The following is a 20,815-nucleotide window of genomic DNA, read 5'->3' on the forward strand; positions in this document are numbered from 1 at the left end:
TTCCTATGTACTACTACTACTACTACTATGACATTGCATAATGATTGTCAATAAAGTTGTGGCTTTATTTTTTGGGCATCCTAACTAAGATGTCTATCTTCTGAAGAATTCTGGCAACAAGTAATTGATGGCTGTTACATGATAGATGTGAAACATCATAGAAGAAGTTAAAAAAAAACACCCAATAATATGCATGCATCTGAGTAAAAGATAGTCATGGCTCTTCAAACTGGATATATATATATTATCTTTGAGACTTTCAACCATTCCCCCCCCCCCTTTAGATTTTGTTGTGTTGTTGTGTTGAATCTTATTTTACATACTAGCTAATTCTCCTCTAGTACACAGTTGATAATCTATGACTTGCATAAAATATTTGCTGTAGTGTCAAATCATTCTCCACACTACGTTATCTGGTGCACGGCAAAGGAATGATCTATGGCATGTATAAAATATTTATGGAACTTCATCGTACAAATATAACTTGTTCTTTACTTTTCCTGCATATTCTAGAACTTGAAAGCAGCCAGGAATTAAAAACAATATATATTCCCCACCAATAACCATTCTATTGCCCAATGCTTTTTTAAAGGTCCTGCCCCTTGAGTAAGCTGTAGAATGTAGATCATGAACAGATTTCTTAAAATTTATCTGTTATACATCTGACTTGAACTTTTAAGTCGCAGGTTGCCTTTTCTTTAATGTCTCTTCTTTTATCCTACTTGAACAACTGCTTGTCTTTTTAACCAAGGCTGAAATCCTAAACATGTGTATTTGGCCCATTTATTGAAATCAGTGAGATTTTTCAAAGGACAAGTACGCATGAACAAGGCGTTAGTTCATTGTTACTTGAAGAAAAACTAGAGAAGAGAAAGACCTTGTTTCATGAGTAAGTTAAAAGTGGTTGTGCTAGGAGTCGTAAAGCATCTACCAGAGTGATAGGTTCAATCACACGAATCTCATTCACTTATTTCATGTTCCTTTGTGCAAAATGGCACAGAGAAAACAAAGTGTATGGGCAGTCCATCGTGGCCAGTAGCCATTTCTGTGATCACAGCAGCTGGAGACAGCAATGGGGTGGCAAAAATCTATCACACGGATTTTAATCACAACATCCTAACATAGAGAAAATAAGCCACTGGCTCAATGTGTGAACCTGTCTCCTAAAAACTGCAGTGTCTGCTACTAACATATATAATCATGAGGATTACCCAGTGAATGACCAGCTCACATTGTTTGGGCTGAAGTGAGAAGGACGCAGCCGGGGCAGGCGGCAGGGCAGGAAGACAGATCGAGAGACACAGCTGTGTGACTAAGGTTACTCTTGCACCTTATCTACACCTCCTGTTATATAAAATACATGTGGATTTTCCAAGAATTAACTTCTTGTATTCTATCTAGCAGTCCCTTATGTTTTGTTGATTAGAAGCTTGTCCCAGTAGAGATCCTGTAGAGAGTGTAGTGGGTGGAGTCAGAAAGAAAAGGGAGGACAAGGAGAAGGAGAAAATGGAGTTGTTTCTGGAATAAAGTATTAATTAAACAAACACAAGATTGCTTTGTATTTACAAGAGAAGCAGCTATAAAACATAACTCCTTCTCCATCTCACCATCCACGTCCCACAGCTAACTGCCACAGGGCCTGTTTTCTGTTATAGAACAATCAAGCCCTCCAATCAGAGCTGAGTGGGACATTGCTACTACACTCTAGGCACTAAAAGCCAGGCTTATATTATATTTCACATACTATAACTCTTCATATAGCCTGGAGTCCTACTGTTCAGATTTCTGTTGTTATGTTACTCCTATATCAGTTATACTATGATTTCTGTATTACTGGGTGTTTTGCAAGTTCTACAGAATTCAAAGTAGTACAGTCTCTTCAAAAAAACATCATTTTCGTAATTCTGTGTTCAGTAGTACTGAAAACAGTTTCTTAGTATCCATGGCAAAATATGAGAAATGACTCCATTTATCTCATTTGAGTCATTAGAAATGTGATACTTCCACTCCTAAAACTTTGCATCCACATATATTCATTGGAAATGGTTAATCTCTTCGATTGTGAAGTTGTGCCAAGGCAAAACCTAACACCCATTCACACGTTATGTTCTGCACTTGTACAAGTGTACAATGTACACAGGTACAGATCTGTACAAAGGTACATTCATTCACATGTTATGTTGAATATAGGAAGAGAATTATACTTCCTATCTATACCATGTATTTGAACAACCTGTATCCCAGTTCATTTTAAAAATGAACGCAGGTAGAGTCATTCACACAAACTCATGTACAAGTGGACAGTAACCTGAACACTCATATAGCATAATGTCTGGATCGGGCTCTAGTTTGCCCCCAAAACCAAGCCTCTCTTTGAGGAATAACTCTTACTGTTGAATTATGTGAGAATTAATATGCCAAGCCCAACTGTAAAGTAGGGATGTGCACGGAACCAGTTTGGAGGCCCTTTAAGGGCTTCCAAACCAGTTTGAACGACTGGCGGTTCTGCCATTTCAAAGGTGGGGGTGTTGACTTTAAGGGCTGGGGATGTTGCACTTATCCCTCTCTCTGCTTTACTGCCGCCGGTGCTCCATTTAGAAAGAGACCATCGGGGTGGCAGCATACCTCCCTGCCACTCCGTTGCCTCCTCAGTCCCAATGTCACCAGAAGTACCTGACGTTCCTGCATACGTCGGTGCATGCGCATGTCACACTTGCAAATGCCCATGTCGGGTGCACTCCAGCTTGCCTTCCCAGCGATGTTAGAATATGAACAGGAATGAATAGGGCCTTCTTAATGGAAACCTTGATGCTATGGAATGACTTCTCCAAGATCATTCCATTACACTGACTGAGCTTTAGTTACTTGTGTATATAAGGTCCACCTTTGACTCGACACCAACTCAATAGCATGATCTTTCCTTTTTCTTTCTTTCTTTCTTTCTTTCTTTCTTTCTTTCTTTCTTTCTTTCTTTCTTTCTTTCTTTCTTTAATTAGGTGGTTGGGCTGTCTTGTGGGGGAACCTTACTGTTTGTACTGCCTCCAGTTCTTGTTTCTGTTATCGTTCAGATTGTAGTTATGGATAATTCCACCCCCCCTTGAGTATTTATGTAATTGTTTTTAAATTATGTTGCATTTCACCTGGACCATTTAAGCAATATAGGACTGGCATATTTTAAATAAATAAATATGTTGCTACCTGAAAGAGACATCATCCCAATATTGCAAGATTATATCTACTTGTTTTTCTTCCAGTAGAGACCTTCTGGACATGTGGTGTCCAGAAAAGGTTTGGCAGATTAATTCTTTACAAAACTTAAGTCATCTAGAGTTTTTCCATTTATTTCAGTGAGGGCAAGTTTTCAGCTCTGGTTTCAGTCCACAGAAAAGAGAAATTAAATGACTTTCAAGAGAGGAATGTTTTATCACCTGAACTAATCTCTAAGCTAGGAAAATATTCTTTGCTTGAGATGGTAACATGATGGTACCAATAATAATTTGTGATGGAATATTAAGTCCTATGAATGGGAAGCAAAGATCCACACATTTGAATTATTAATATATTCAAGAAACCCCTTTCAATGAACACTTGCTTGGAGGAAATCATATTATTATGATAAAGGAGTCATAATTATAACACTAGTATCTTCTGAGTGCTAATAGAATAAGTACAGGCACTGTGATCTTAACATATAGAAAACAAATTCAAAATCATATCTTTTTATTCCAAAGTAAAAGTTCATTGCTGATAAACATGTTTGTTTTAAGTAATGCAGTGAACATTCTAAAGATTTTGCATTGGTCTTTGATACCATTGGTTTTACTGGTCTATCAAATGGACAATATGGATATATAGACCATGACCCACTTTAAAAACATCCATTCAACGGTATAGTACTGCAGCAGGGTACTTTCACACTGCATCCAAAGGCTTGAAGACGTTAACTAGAAGGGGTGCTCTGTAAGACTCCATGATAGCCATGGCCTGTTGACAAAAGTGGAAGAGAGATTGAATTGCATTGGAACTCTGAGTGTTTGTATTGCTTTATTAGCTAGCCAGTACAAAAAAATAAAAATAAATCAATGTACACAATTAGGAGCTCAGGTTGATGCTTTTATTTTAATAAAATATTTGTATCCTGCCATTATGTTCTATTGTGTCGCACTCTAAAGCAGCCAACGTTTAAAAACATTACTGCCATGCCCTGCTTGCTCTGTGGCCCTGCCCCTTGCTGTCCTTTGTGGCAGCCTGCTATATTGCAAGCAGACTCTTGGGGCTTAGGAAGCTGTCTTATACCGAGCCAGACCATTGGTCCATCTAGCTGAGTGTTTCTCAACCACCTGTCCATGGACCGGTGCCGATCCGTGAGCTGTTGGGTACTCGTCCATGAGGGTACCCGTCCCTCACACATAGAGGGGCAGGGCCTGGGATCCATGGAGCCTGGGTGAGCTCTCCAGAGCTCATTTCTAGGCAGGCAGCCCTCGCTGCTAGATAACATTAATTTAGCTTCCTCAAATGAACATTATCCATCAACGAGGGCTGCCTGGAAATGAGCTCCAGAGAGCTCCCGGTGGCGGCCCCTACCGGCCCAAAATTGTTTGGAGGGGCCTGGGGTGGGGGGAGTGAGACTCCTATACTAACTGCTGGTCCGGGAAACTGCACACGAAGAATGTACCACTCCATAACTCCAAAAATGTTGAGAAACAATGATCTAGCTCAGTATTGTCTACACAGACTTCTCCAAGGTGTGTAGCTTCTCCAAGGTTGCAGCCGGGAGTCACATTCTCAGCCCTATCTTGGAGATGCCAGGGAGGGAATTTGGAACCTTCTGCATGCAGGCATGCAAATGCCCTTCCCAGAGCAGACCCACCCCCCAAGGGGAATATCTTACAGTGGTTATACATGTAGTCTCCCATTCAAATACAAACCAGGGCAGACCCTGCTTAGCAAAGGGTACCATTTATGCTTGCTACCACAAGACCCACTCTCTTAGGCTCCTGAAGCAGTGAGAAAGCCCTGCTCTAAGGATTCACTCACTGGGATTTTCCTTGTAGCAGGACATATAAGAGACTTTCTAGTTTAGGCCTGCATTGCTTTGCCTCAGTATCAAGGTCTGGTTGTGCTGGAGTGTTGCTCTTTTTCCTGACTTTGCTCTTTTTCCTGACAACACCCCCTCATTTGTGGTTTGACAAACTGCAACAGCTCCATTAAGATCAGTTCATATTATACTTAGCCAAATATCAAATGGCTTCCCCCACCCCCCATCATAGCTTCAGCAAAACTTGGATGCTTGTATGAAATGCTGGAACATACAAACATAGGAAACTGCCATATATTGAGTCAGACCATTGGTCTATCTAGCTCAGTATTATCTTCACAGACTGGTAGCGGCTTTTCCAAGGTTGCAGGAAGGAGTCTCTCTTGGCCCTATCTTGGAGAAGCCAGGGAGGAAACTTGAAACCTTCTGCTCTTCCCAGAGCGGCTTCATCCCCTGAGGGGAATATCTTGCAGTGCTCACACATCAAGTCTCCCATTCAGATGCAACCAGGGCAGACCCTGCTTAGCTATGGGGACAAGTCATGCTTGCTACCACAAGACCAGCTTTCCTCTCCTGAGGTGTTGAATCACTCAATTGCTGCAAGGGTGGTGGTAGTGGTGGCGATTATGATAATTATTTTTAGTTGGTTCGTCCACTTTACCTAACAGCCATGATTAGGTTGCTGAAGTCTCTTTATTGTGTTAGTCAGATTTAAATATAATTTGGTATTATTATTTTTGGCAGCCGTATTTGTATCTGATCTTTGATAATAATAAATGACTTGACTTGATGATTACTTTTCAACAAAGTCCTTCTCAAAATCATTTATATAGCAAATGGATAAGAGAATGGTTTCCTCGCACAAAGAAGACCAATCACAACCTAAAAAGAAAAATCAGGGTCACACCAATAATAGATACTAGAGGGATCTGGTTCTAGAATGAGTGGGGCCATAGATAAAGTAAACAAAAAATGAGATCCAGCTTTATTTGTCACTTTCAAAGATTCCTCATTGTCCAGTTAGCAGGCATTAAAAAGCTGATTCTGCCTAGGCAGATAAAAACATCCCAAATGCCTATCCCCTGATGATAAAGATGATGACATCTGTTATGGAGAAATGCAGGCATACACCGAACTGCAGTACAGAAAACGATGCCTTGACCCTTAATTTTCCCCTAGCAAATTTCCCTACCAGATCTATTGGCTTATTCTTGTTAACAGCGAACAGCAAGGACATGTGTTTGTTTTTCGACCACCCATATTTTACTTTGCATATCATTATGTTCTGTTGCAAATGTTGGGGAAGCTAGACAATATTTTGTTTAATATTTGCATAAATGTAAGGCATCTCCATCAAAAACTTTTGCATCTTTTGGATTATCTTTTTATAATTTTCCCCACAGATGCCTGTAGTTCTTGCTCTTATTTGTTTTGGGTGTAGAATGTCATCATAACACATTTGGTATTCTAGCTAAACTTCATCCCAAATTACTGCTAGTTTCAGCTTACAGATGTATCTCTGATCAAGTTGGACAGTGACACATTCTGATGTTTTCACCTATATGCATCTAGTGCACGGGTGTCAAACTGGGACCTGACAGCTTTGTGGGCCTGCAAATCCCATCATGAGCAGTCATAGTGGCCAGTAGCTAGGCACGCTGGGAGTTATAGGCCAACAACAGCTAGAGGGCCACAGTTTGACAGCTCTGATTCTAGTAGATTTTAATGAGTTTTTATTTATTGAGATTTTATCTGTTTTATGAATTTTGACTGTTTTATATTGTTGTATATTATGTTTTAATTTGTATACTGCCTGGTGATTTCTGTATCAGGGGGTACAGAAATACAATACATACATATGAGAGAGAGAGAGAGAGATGTGAAAGCTGGCTCTACCAACTTGTAATAGACTTTTGGGGACTGGTGTATTCTCTCTCCTCTAGGGGAAGAGAGGTGTTTACATAAGTAGGCCAAGGGCCTGGACACACTTATAGAGACTGATTCCAGTTAGAATGGGACCTTCTCCTCATTCTACACTAGAAGGAGCTTTTGTAGTAAGCCAGGACAATAAGAAACACAGGGCTTAAGGGTGGAGCCGTCAGTTGCTTCTGCATAACAAGAGAGGGTTAGAGAGATGAGGAAAAGGTAGCGGTCTGTGTACATGCGCGCAAGTATGTGTGTGTGTGTGGATCAACCATTTTATGATGGTGTAGTAGGAGTTAGACTCTCAAATGCAATATCCCACTCGTTTTTCCTTTCAGTACCACCTCTTGGGCATATCTTGTTATGGTTTCCAGTAGTTGTGTGGGAATTTTTGAACCCTTTTTTGATTGGCTGTGAGTGGGGGGTTCTCTCATTAGGGTTTAAGTTATTTCATTTGTTATTGTATTGCCAAATCCTATAGCCTAGGCCTAGTTAGGGCATAAGGAACAAATTACAATAGGAAGTTTTGGACTATTCTCCATGAAGAGGGGTTACAGTTATTAGTGCTCCTTCATCTAGCTAGAAAAGCCTGTTCTTGAATATTTGTGATTATTTAAGTTGATAGGTTGTAGCCATGTGCTTTGAGCATTTAACTCATCTCTCTCCCTCCCTCCCTCTCTCTCTCTCTCTCCATTCTTGATGCAAAAAAAGGGTTAAAGCAGCCATGAAAGGGAGAAAAACCACAGCTCACAGTCAAAGCTAAGCCAGGAAACAAGGCAAGAGATAGTCAAATGTTGCACCATAAGACCCAGAAGCTCTGTAGTCCATTTGCAAGAGTCAAATCTCTATCCACCCTCTTCCCAGTGAAAACCAGAGTAAAATCAGACTTGCATTTTTGGACTGCTGAATAGCAGTTGGCAGGGGAATATGTCGGATAGGATGAAGGCTTGTTTAGGTCAGCCACCAATGACATGAGGGTTGATTTCTTATTTGGATTTTGTTTTGTTTTGTTTTGAAGAGGGTGATATGTGGGGGGATAGATATGAAAGATTATCACATGTATACCTAGAGCAAGGCAGCACAATTAGGAACATAGGAAGCTGCCATATACTGAGTCAGACCATTGGTCTATCAAGCTCAGTATTGTCTTCACAGACTGGCAGCAGCTTCTCCAAGGTTGCAGGCAGGAATCTGTCTCAGCCCTATCTTGGAGAAGCCAGGGAGGGAACTTGAAACCTTCTGCTCTTCCCATAGGCCACTATGGTTGTGGATGACAGGCACTGTAGTCCAACAACAGCTAGAGGACTGAAGATGTTCCCTGACCTAGATAAAGACCTTAGGAGTGGAAATAATTTGCAAACTCTAGTGAAAAAAGCTGAGGGACAATGTATTTTATTTTTGAACCCTCCACCCCACCTTACTTTTATTTCCAGTGCCACCAAGAAGTAACAAAGAATAGTTTGGAATATTTGTCATGCTTGTAAACACCAACCCTTTGAAGATATTTCCTTTGTTGCCAGGTCGCAGCAGAATAACAGAGCAAAATAATTGACTAATTTGTTCAGTGTTCCGTTTCCTAAGATGTTGTTATGTATCTGGATGTTTATCTTCGAAAGGGTTGTCAAACCAAAGAGCATTCTCAAGTGAATTCATAACTTACCTTTATAGCGGTATTTTCTTTTATTATTACTAGCTAAGGGCCTGTCAATACGATGGGCTGTATTTTATTCTCTCATAAAATCTTCTCCTTATCCTCTGACCTCTTCATTCTTGCAATTCGCTGCCCTTTCTAACAGGCCAACATTTCTTCATACCATCTGCTCTGATGTCACAGTGGGGCAGAGGAGTCTAGGGCCAGCCAGCTGGATACTAAGGAGGATTTGGACATTATGTGGAATTTCAATACCCATGAACAACTTTTGTAAAATTAAACCACAATATTGCTGCCTGGATGCCTTAGGCTTTTGAACACATATTTAATGGTTTATTACATTTCTATCCGGCTCTTCCTAGACATGAAATTAACCACATTGTCTGGCTGTGTGTGTGTGCATGTGTGTGTGTGTGTAATGCAAATAACTACATGGCCCTGTGGCTGATTGGTCCAGAAGCCAATGATCGCTTTCCACTCAGAGCAAGTAGTAGCTATAGGGGACCTCAATCTGTAACAGGACTGCAGTGGGAACAAATAGTTAAAACCTAACCTCTTCTTAGCAGTGGCGGCTGGTGCAGGCACTGCCATGGGGTGGGTGGGAGGCACCTTTAACTGTATATTAGTAGGTGCTTACCTCTCCTCCCGCCACACCTAAAAGTTACTCAGAGCAGTGGCACACCACCCAACAGACTCTGCAGCAGAGGATTGGCTCTGCCACTCAGCTGGCGGAGACCATTTGCTGAATGGCGGAGTCAATCCTCTGCCGCAGCGGGTGCTGATCTGAACAGCTTTTAGGTGCAGCCTGTAGGCTTACAGTGGCATCTGGCAGGCCACTGTGTGAAACAGGATGCTGGACTAGATAGGCCTTGGACCTGATCAAGCAGGGCTGTTCTTATGTGCCTCCCACCATCCCCCTGGAGGCACACGCGCCTGCTGCTGCTGCTTCTCATGCTGCATTTCTGATCTGGATCAGGGCTGTTCCTGGCTGCTATAAAAAGCACATATATTTTTCCAAATAACATGTGTTGGGTGTTACCTGAAAACCATAACATCCAGAGTACTCTAGAAGGAGAAGCTGGGACCAGTTTAGGCCACCAGCCTCCCCCAACCAAGTTTCTGTGAAACATACCAGGTCAGCCCCTTCATCCATAATCAGATCATGAATTATTTCTTATTTATTCTGGACCAACCTGGCATAATAAAGGAGCAAGGTTAGGCTCTGTGGGTAGTAGACACTATTCCCCAAGGTCAAGGAGCTGGCAGGACAGCCAGAAGGGGGGAACATCTATTAGATTTCTGATTTCCCTTCCCCTGTAATGGCCCACTGACCTGCCAATGTTACTTCTTCCACTCCCCACTGCCACCAGAATGGCCACCCCGCATCCAATGGATACCCTCCCGTCTCCTCAGCTCCAGACAAGCCTAGGCACTGTAGACTAACTACACCTGACTCAACAACAGAAATTATCTCAACAACAGCTTCTGCTTCTAATGCAACCATTAAATTAAATAAATAAATAAAATAACATACTCTGCCCCAGCCCTCAGTCCCACACAAAGGCCCGCTACCACCACCTGGCCCCTTTGGAGGCCAGGCACCTACGAGCCAGCCACACCACTGACTGTGCCACCAGCCGTGCCTCTGGAGCACCCTCCTTCCTTTTAAACCTTTCTCAAGAGACTCCCTGACAGGTCTGATGTAATTAGTACCCAGAAGTGTAGCGTATCAGGCAATCAGGAAAGAAAGGCCACAACTCTAACAAAAGCAGCAGAGCAAGTGCTGAGCAGAACTGATCTTCTGGCTGACCAGGCCAGGCAAGAGACGGGGGGAGGCTACAATAAATCTTCCAGTCCAGGTAGGGGAGACAAGCTGGAAAAGTTCAAGCCTCTTACCTTACCCCTTCCAGTCTTCTCTCTAACAATTGCAGTCTGACTACTTTTCAAGGGCAGCCTCATACAGAACATGTTGCAATATGCTAACCATAATATGACCAGATCATGGATGGTAGTGGCATGATCCGCTTTCCTTAGAAAAGACCAAGCTGGTGTACTAGCTAATGTTTCATAAAGGCACTCCTGCTGGCTATGGCTATTGTTCCCAAGGATCAAAGCTGTATCCCCAGACTGCACAACTGCTCCTTCAGAAGGCATGCTAGGATATCTAGAACACTTCCATCCAAATCAGTTCACCTTCTAACCATCAGCATCTCTGTCTTGTTTCCTCTTCTGTCAGGGTCATCACAAGCTCTCTTTCACTTTCAGATTCCAGTTCTGCAAAGACCAACATCCTCAGAACTACTATGACTACAAACAATCATGGAAAACTTGTAGAAGAAAATGTAAAATTTTCATGGAGCAAGCTTTGAAACTCTGCTTGGAAGAAACAGCAATAAACCCAAACCACAAAAAAACATACTGATATTTCATTCTTTGGGGGACAGTGTCCAAAACCTAACAATTTTACTTTTCATATAGATTTGGGTGTAGAGTACAATCATGAGACAGTTAGAAAATCAGGACTGCTGCCCACATAAAAGTTTGTGTTTCAAGAATACACATTTTACAATCAATACACCTCAGAGACATATCATGGAACAACTCTTTACTAAAAAAAAAAAAAAAACAGAACCAAACGCAAACAGCTTTGAGTTCAGCTCCCTGATGAGCAAGATGATAAGGGATAAAATTGTTTCAGAGTTACAGATGAGAGGCTAGAAGGGAGGCTGCTGTGAACCTCTGACCTCAACTTGAGCATATCATGCAGCAGAGTCAACAACGACTCCGTTTCTTCTGGTCAGAAAAGGCCAAGTACAATAAGTAGTGAGGATGAGGAATTACATGTGATTGCTGAATGCAAGCCTGACAGAAGAGGTAAAAGCAATCAGAACACCTATGTTTCTGAAGAAAGGCAACTCAGGAGAGCATATGTCCTCTGAACATTTTGCAGGGCACAAGGAGCTTGCAAAACCCAGTTAACTGTTGAGGCTTTTGGAGGAACCAAAATACAACCCCTAAATTTATTTCATGTTGATTTTATGCTTACCCTAAAGGAATATTTGATGTTTTGAATTCCAGCACTTCATAAAGTGAAGTTATCTGACCTAATACAGTATAATATCAAGCAGGAATAGGAATTCAAAAATTAAAGGTGTAAACATTTGGTGAAAAATCATGTGGCCATAAAAAAGAAAACTGGTATTGTGAGAATACTACACACACACACACACACACCAAGAATTGGCCTTCATTAAAGATGGGGACCCGGGTGCATAAAATTCAATGGCTGCTTGGGCAGGTCACTATGTCTTTCTTTAAATATAAATTCATATAAATATATAAATATGTTTCTATATAAATATTCTATCTTGTCTTCTTTATATAAATACAAATTTACATAAAGGGTAAAATACCATCAGTGGCATTTTAAGATATTTGGGTCCTTTTAATTAGTTGATATTCGGTAGTATTCTGGATTATTATCCATCATCATCAGGCGTTTTTATTCCATTGCTCTTATTGTAGATTTATCATAATTAGATATTCTCTCACACAGGGGATACTCCTCTGGGGGCTTGGGGCCTCCTTGTAGTGGGCGATTCGATCATTAGAGGTATAGAAAGAAGGGTTTGTGACCCATGTGTTGACAGCATGGTGACTTGCCTGCCTGGTGCAAAAGTTGCAGACCTCACACAGTGTCTAGATAGGCTCTTGGGCAGTGCTGGGGAGGAGACAGCTTTCATGGTGCACGTCGGCACCAACGATGTGAGGAAATGTAGTCGGGAGGTCCTGGAAGACAAATTTAGGCTGATAGGTAGCATATTGAAGTACAGGACCCACAAGGTAGCATTCTCAGAAATGCTGCCAGTTCCACACACAGGTACAGTGAGACAGGCAGAGCTGAGGGGTTTCAATGCGTGGATGAGATGTTGGTGCCAGGAAGAGGGATTTAGATTTGTTAGGCACTAGGATACATTTTGGGGCAAGCAAGGCCTGTACAAAAGGGATGGGCTGCACTTGAACCAAGATGGAACCAGACTGCTGGCTCTTAAAATAAAAAAACATTGCAGAGCAGCTTTTAAAATGACACCTGGGGAATAGCCAACAGGAGCTGGGCAGCATCCGGTTCGGCAAATACCACCCTTTAAAGTGTGATGGTGCAAAGGATTCAGATAAAACAGAAGGAGGCAGAGCAGAAAATGAAGAAGGGAACAGCTTGGGTGGTTGCTGCTGCTGCTGGTGCTCTATAGAGCAGGCCAGCCCAAGGAAGGGTGCGAGCTGAAGGGTGAGAGCACAAGAGATCTCATCCTTGTGGCTCTCAGCTGTGGAGCGTGCTGCCTGGGGCCTCGTTTTGCCATCAAGAAGCCAATATGAAAGTTCAACTGTATTAGTCCTGGACCTCGTTTTTATTTAACGGAGGAGCTGTGGTTGGTCAGGCTGGGGGGATGTGTCTGGGAGAGCAGAAAAGTGGGGGTGGTGTGGGGGCAGCAATATCACAGGTAGCGGGCAGAGGGAGGTACGGCGGTGAGAGTTAGGCAGGCCATTACAGGGGGAAATGTCCAGGCAATTGAGGCCTGTTCCTTTTTCCAGCCCTTCTCCAACCCTGTGGCCCCAGGGAGCTCTGAGAACACTCCTTTAAGGATTTGGGTGTTGCTGTTGAATGCCAGGTCAGCCAACACTAAAGCATCTCTCATCCATGATTTGATTGTGGATGAGCATGCTGACCTGGTATGTGTGACAGAGACCTGGTTGGATGAGCTGGGTGGGGTTGGTCTCTCTCAGCTCTGTCCTCCAGGTTTCCAGATCATGCAGCAGATCATGCATCTCCAGCCCCACCTGGAGAGTCAGGGAGGGGGCATTGCAGTCATCTATCAAGAAATCATTCCCATATCCATGAGGGTGGGCCTCCGAGATAGGCTGGGAATTCTTCTGGTGTACTGACGACCTCACTGCACTTCAGTATCCCTACCTGAGCTAGTGGGGGTGGTCTCGGAGGTGGCTTTGGGTTCCCCCAATCTTATAGTTTTGGGGAATTTCAATGTCCACGCTGAGGCCCCCCTAGTAGGTGCCACTCAGGATTTCATGGCCTCCATGACAACCATGGGCCTGTCTCAGTTGGTATCGGGCCCTACTTACATGGCAGGACATTCTCTGGATCTGGTTTTTGCCGACCGGGGAAGAAATGATCTGGAGGTGGGGGAGTTTGAGGTAACTACCTTGTCATGGACAGATCATCATCTGGTGGGGTTTAGTTTGACTGCTCCATCTGCCCTCTGCAGGGGTGGTGGACTGATTAGAATGGTCTGCCCCCAGAGGCTTATGGATCCACTTGGTTTCCAATTGGTCCTCAGGGAGTTTCCAGTGTCCAGAGCTGGTGACCCTTTTGAGGCCCTGGTGAATCTCTGGAATAGAGAGACACCCAAGGCTGTTGACACAGTTGCTCCTAAACGCCCTCTCCGGCTTGGTGGAGCCCATTCAGCTCCTTGGTTTTCCTCCGAGCTTAGGGTGATAAAACAACTCGGAACAACACTGGGGAAAAAACAGCTGGAACCATGCTGGAGGAAGAGTCATGAACTGACTGACCATGGGCTAGAGCCCATTTTAGGGACTACTCTGTGGTGGTGGGGGCAGTGAAGAAATGCATTTCCTCCACCTCCATTGCATCTGCTCAGTGCAGACCAGCGGAGCTGTTCCGGGTAGCAAAGACATTGCTGCACACATCCCACCATGTAATGGGGGAGGAATAATCTACAGCCTGCTACGATCAGTTTGCATGTCACTTTGCAGATAAAGTTGCTTGCATCCGTGTTGATTTGGACTCCAGAGTGTCGGCAGTTTTGGCAGTTCTTGCAGACGTGCCTCTGGTACGATCTGGTCCTATTGTGTTGCATTACTTTCAGTTGGTGCAGCCTGAGGATGTGGACAAGATCCTGGGCAGTGTGTGGGTGACATCAAGTGCTCTTGACCTTTGCCCTTCATGGCTAATAAAAGATGCCATGGAGGGTACAGGTAGATGGTTGGAGGTGATCATTAATGCTTCATTAATGGAGGGCAGGATGCCATCATGCCTCAAGGATGAGGTGGTAAGACCATTATTAAAAAAGCCCTCCCTTGATCCCTCCAACCTGGACAACTATACTGTAGATCGGTTTCTAACCTGCCATTCATGGGCATGGTGATAAAGTGTATGGTGGTGTCCAAGCTGCAGAGGGTCTTGGATGATATGGATTATCTGGACCCTTTTCATTCTGGCTTCCGCCCTGGATATGGGAATGAAACTACCTTGGTCGCTCTAGTGTATGACCTATGCCGGGAACTAGACAGGGGGAATACATCCCTGTTGGTTCTTCTGGACCACTCAGTGGCATTCAATACCATCGACCAAGTATCCTTCTGGACCACCTCTTGAGTATGGGAATCAGAGGTACTGTGCTGGAGTGTTCCAGTCTTTTCTTGAGGGGAAGGTCCAGAAGGTGGTGCTGGGTGACTATTGCTCGGCTACATGGCCGAAGGCCTGTGGATCCCACAGGGTTCAGTTTTGTCCCCCATGCTGTTTAACATCTACATAAACCTGCTGGAGAGATCATCTGGGGACTTGGACTGAGTTGTCAGCAATATGCGGATGACACTCAGCTCAATCTCTCCTTGTCACCTGATCCTAGGGAGGCGGTAGATGTCCTGAATTGGGGACTGGAGGCTGGGCTAATGAACTGAAATTGAATCCTGACAAGATGGAGGTAATGTTGGTCAGTAGGAGAGCCAATCGGGATGAGGAGATTTTACCGGTTCTGGATGAGGTTGCACTCCCCCTGAAGGAGCAAGTACACAGCTTGGGGGTATTACTGGACCCTGTTCTGCTTTTGGAAGCTCAGGTGGAGGTGTAGGCCTGGGGTGCCTTTGCACAGCTTCAGCTAATTCGCCATGCCTTAGTCATGTCATGGCTGGATTACTGTAACACGCTCTACATGGAAGAATATCTGGAAACTGCAAGTAGTACAAAATGCAGCCGCTTGGGTTTTATCTGGAGCTGCCTGATGGGAGCACATCACACCCATTTTGAAAGAGCTGCACTGGCTACCAGTTTGTTTCCAGGTCCAATTCAAGGTACTGATTTTCACCTTTAAAGCCCTTAACAGTTTTGGCCTGGGATACCTGAGGGACCGCCTGCTCCCAAGGGTTGCTGCCCACTTGACGAGGTCATCTGAGGGGGCTCTGCTCTGGGTGCCAACAATGAGTGAGGCTCGGTTGTCATACACACAGGACAGGGCCTTCTCTGTTGTTGCCCCCAGACTCGGGAATGCTCTCCCAGTGGCTATCCACTCCTTGGTCTCCATCACAGCTTTTAGAAAGCATGCTAAATTTTGGCTTTTTACTCAGGCTTTCATATGATTATCTCTGCTGCTGCTTCTTTGTATTTTGTACTGTTTTTATGCCTGTGTTTTAAATTTTTAATTAAATTTGTTTTATATTTTTAGCTTAATAGTTTAATTGTGTCATTTTTATAATTTTGTTTTTAATTCTGTGTAAAACGCCTTGGGGTTGTTTTAATCAAAGGCGGTATATAAATTTAGCAATAAATAAATTTAAAAATTAAGAGCAGACAGAAGGCTGTGCCAATTGGTCAAAGAGTCAAAAGAAAGATAGCATACACCAGGTGAGAGATTCACCATATAGGTGCTTATATGCCAATGCTAGAAGCCTACGAACCAAGATGGGTGAACTGGAGTGCTTAGTTGCTAAAACAAAAATAGATATAGTGGGCATAACAGAAACATGGTGGAACAGTGAGAACTAGTGGGACATTGTTATCCCAGGATATAAACTGTATAGAAAGGACAGGGAGGGGTGCTTTGGAGGTGGAGTAGCACTGTATGTCAAAGAAGAGATAGAATCTAACAAGGTGGAAAACCTAGGTGGACTAGAATCCTCCACAGAAACCTGTGGGTGACAATACAAAGCCTGGAAGGAAATGTGCTACTGAGGACGTGCTATCACCCTCTGGAGCAAAATGCTGACTGACAGTGACTGAGTATTGCAGGAGAAAATCAGGGAGTCATCAAGGAGAGGCAGGGTTGTAATAATGGGTAACTTCAATTACCCACACATAGACTGGGTAAATTCACAGTCAGGTACTGTAATGACAGAGAGGTCAAATTTCTAGATACGCTGAATGACTGTGCGCTAGAACAGTTGATCTTGGAACCAACCAGAGCGAAGATGACCTTAGACTTAATCCTGAGTGGCGCCCAGGACCTGGTCCGTGATGTAAGTGTCATTGACCCTTTAGGGAAGAGTGACCATAGTGTGATCAAATTCAGCATACATGCGAGGAGAGAATCACCAAGGAAGTCTAGCACAGACATTTTGAATTTCAAAAGAGGAAACTTCTCCAAAATGAGGAGTATGGTGAAAAGAAAGCTGAAAGGGAAAATCAGGAGAGTCACTTCACTCCAGAATGCATGGAGTTTACTCAAAACCACAATACTAGTAGCCCAGTTACATTGTATACCCAAAAGGAGGAAAGGTAGCACTAAGTCCAGGAGAATGCCAGCATGTCTAAGAGGTAATGTCAAGGAAATCATAAAAGGGAAGAAGACTTCCTTCCGAAATTGAAAGCCCTGTCCAAATGAAGAGAACAGAAAGGAACACAAACTCTGGCAAAAGAAATGCAAGGTGACAATAATGTAGGTGAAAAGAGAGTTTGAGAAACATTTAGCTAAAAGTATCAAGAGGAATAACAAAAACTTCAGATACATCAGATTCAGGAAACCTGCCATGAAGGCAGTTGGACCATTAGACAATGGTTATAAAAGGGATTATTAAGGAGGATATGAAGGTTGCAGAGAAGCTAAATGAATTCTTTGCATCTGTATTCATGGCAGAGGATACTGAGCATATACCTGTTCCTGAAACAGACTTTTCGGGTATGGAGGCTAAAGAACTAAGTCAAATAGAAGTGACAAGAGATGATGTTCTAAACTGTCTGGAAAAACTGAAAACTAGAAAATCGCCAGGGCCGGATAGCATCCATCCAAGAGTCCTCAAAGAACTCAAATGTGAAATAGCCGACCTCCTTGCTAAAATATATAACTTATTCCTGCAATCAGGCTCTGTACCAGAGGACTGGAAAGTAGAAAATGTAACACCGATTTTCAAAAAGGGATCCAGGGGCAATTCAGGAAATTACAGGCTGGTTAGCTTAATGTCAGTCCCAGGCAAATTGATGGAAAGCATCCTCAAGGATAAAATTGTAAAGCACATAGAACAGGCCCTGCTGGAAGAGAACCAGCACAGCTTCTTCAGAGGGAAATCTTGCCTCACAAACCTTTTGGAGTTCTTTTAAAGTATCGAGTGTGTGAATCAAGGTGATCCAGTTGAAATAGTATACCTAGACTTACAAAAAGCTTTCGACAAAGTTCCTCATAAAAGATTCCTGAGGATACTTAGCAGTCATAGGATAAGGGGACAAGTACATGTGTGGATTGCGAACTGGTTGAAAGACAGGAAACAGAGAGTAGGTATAAATGGAGAGTTTTCACAATGGAGGGAAGTAAGAAGTGGAGTCCCCCAGGGATCTGTATTGGGACCGGTGCTTTTAAATTCATTCATAAATGATCTAGAAGTAGGGGTAAGCAGTGAGGTGGCCAAATTTGCAAATGATACTAAACTCTTTCGGGTAGTGAAATCCAAACCAGATTGTGAGCAGCTCCAAAAGGATCTTTCCAAACTGGATAAGACAAAATGGCAAATGCAGTTCAATGTTGGCAAGTGTAAAGTGGCAACATTGGGACAAAGAACCCCAACTTCAAGTATACGTTGATAGGATCTGAACTGTTGGTTACTGACTAGGAGACAGTTCTTGGGGTCATGGTGGACAGCTCATTGAAAGTTTTGACTCAATGTGTGGCAGGTGTGAAAAAGGCCAATTCTTTCCAGCTGCCTAGATGCCATAATAAGGCTCCACAGCGGTGAATAATTATTCTTGCGTGCAATTCCATGCTAGGGATCTTTAGGAAGTAGATTGAAAATTAAAATGCTAATATTATAGTGCCCTTATACAAAACTATGGTGTGGCCACACCTGGAGTACTGCGTACAATTCTGGTCACCACATCTAAAAAAGGACATTGTAGAACTGGAAAAGGTGCAGAAGAGGGCAACCAAGATGATCAGGGGCCTAGAGCACCTCTCTTATGAGGCAAGGCTACAACACCTGTGGCTATTTAGTTTAGAAAAAAGATGACTTCACGGAGACATGATAGAGGTCTATAAAATAGTCTCCTCTAGGCTATTGCAAAAGATAGGAAGTAAATACCTAAAATAAATAAAATTAAAAGGGAGAAGTCCATGCATGCACCTTGAGGATTCTAGAGGAAGACAAGGTTATATTAATAAAAGTGATGTGGAGGAGATTTGCTTTTTTATTTCCTGATTTTCTTAACAGTTAATATTACATTGCATTAATTGTAATGCAGAAAGGAAAACCTGCACACAAACTCACAAACAGTTTGGGCTGTTCACATGACCGCATGTGCACACAGTTGGGCAGGCAGGATTCAGCCTACCTTCCCCCAGATGACTGCTCACAGCCTGCATGGATGATCACCACACTGCTCCTGGTGGTGCTGGTAAACAGAGGCCAGAACTCATTGTTCCAACCTCCGTGAATCCCACAATACAGTGTACAACATGAATGCTGTATTGAGGAAATTCCCCCAAGAGACAGGTGCTATAGGCACCCATCTCTGTGTGCAGCCGGGCTAGTAGTAGCCCAGCTCTCACATGAGCAGGTAGCCATGCTCACTCCCTTAACCTCAGCTAGCAGCTGGACTTAAAAGCCAGGCTTGTTGGCATTGGCCCACCGTGATTGGGCCCATTCCCAGAGGTTCTCATGCACAGCCTAACTCAGGCTGGGAGTCCCTAGCCCAGGTTAGGCTGTGCATGAGAGAAGCCACAGTAACTGTTATGTACATTTTCACATCACTAAAAAGTGTCCAGTAGTACTGTTACATTTAGAAGTGATAACTGACATTTGCAATATAAGAACTACAGCAGCAATTTAACTTCAAAGAGACTTAAAAATGCAGAAACTGGCCCAAGATCCCAGCTTAAGTTTATCTATTATGTTATTAATTTCTATTTTCAGTACTTTGTATTCTACTAAACCTTTCAGCAGTCTGAAGTCTTCTGTACTTGGTTCTTGCCTAAATCTGCATTATACATAAAATCTCTCATTCACTGACTGCTGGCCAAATAATACTTGACAGGAGTCAGAAAAAGAACTTCTTGCATTTTTTGGCATTTTGACAGCTCACTTGAACCATTTATTTGAGAAGAGTTGGGAAGGAATTCTGTAGTAGCATTGCCTGGTTAATTAGAAACAATATTCAGTCTCTAGCCCTGCTTTTTGCACTTATTGTTCATGTACAGTTTCCCGATCACAGTGCTGCTCTAACAGCAGAAAGCACAGCAAGAAGAGTTTCCTTCTATGCAAATCTGAAAGTTGCAACAGCTTTATGTGGGTCTATGTTTCAGAGCAGCAGGACTGTATATCTTGATTCCCTGAACTACATTTAGCCTATTCTGAATTCTCTATTTCCTCTGTTCTCCCGACTCAGCCTCCTTATTCTTCACTTCCAGGTTCTCAGTCAATTGCTTATTTTGCACCCTTTCCCCCTATTGCTATTTTGTCTTTATCCTTCTTCTCTCCTAGGACTTCTTCCCAATTCTCAAAATGTCCACAAAATTCCTCATTTATAAATGTTTTAAATTCTTTCCAAACTAACAATTTCCCCTTCCCTCAGAAAAGGTGGATCGCATGCATCTCTAATCACTTTATTTCCAAACAGCTGGAATATTCAGCTCAGCCGATCGGTGTCTGAAGCTTCTATTCCATACATACAATACAATCTATAGGTCTTGAAGGTATACCGCATTTCTCACTGCACTAAGGTTGAAATTATATCTCTGTCCTTACCAGAATTAGGAGAAATCAACTTAGCAATTTCAGCCAAGAGCACTTTTTGTGCTGCAGTACTTAAACCTGAAAACCTAGATGGTGAGCCCTATGTGATACATGGTAACCCTATGTGATACATTTGGTGCAATTTTGTTCTCTCCCCATCCTTACACGAGGAATCTGGGGGAGGGGAGAAAGGATGATGAGCAAGAGTTTATTGTGTTGTGACATTATTGGACATATCA

This window comes from Hemicordylus capensis, chromosome 3 (genome assembly GCF_027244095.1).
Source record: "Hemicordylus capensis ecotype Gifberg chromosome 3, rHemCap1.1.pri, whole genome shotgun sequence".
Lineage (NCBI taxonomy): Eukaryota > Metazoa > Chordata > Lepidosauria > Squamata > Cordylidae > Hemicordylus > Hemicordylus capensis.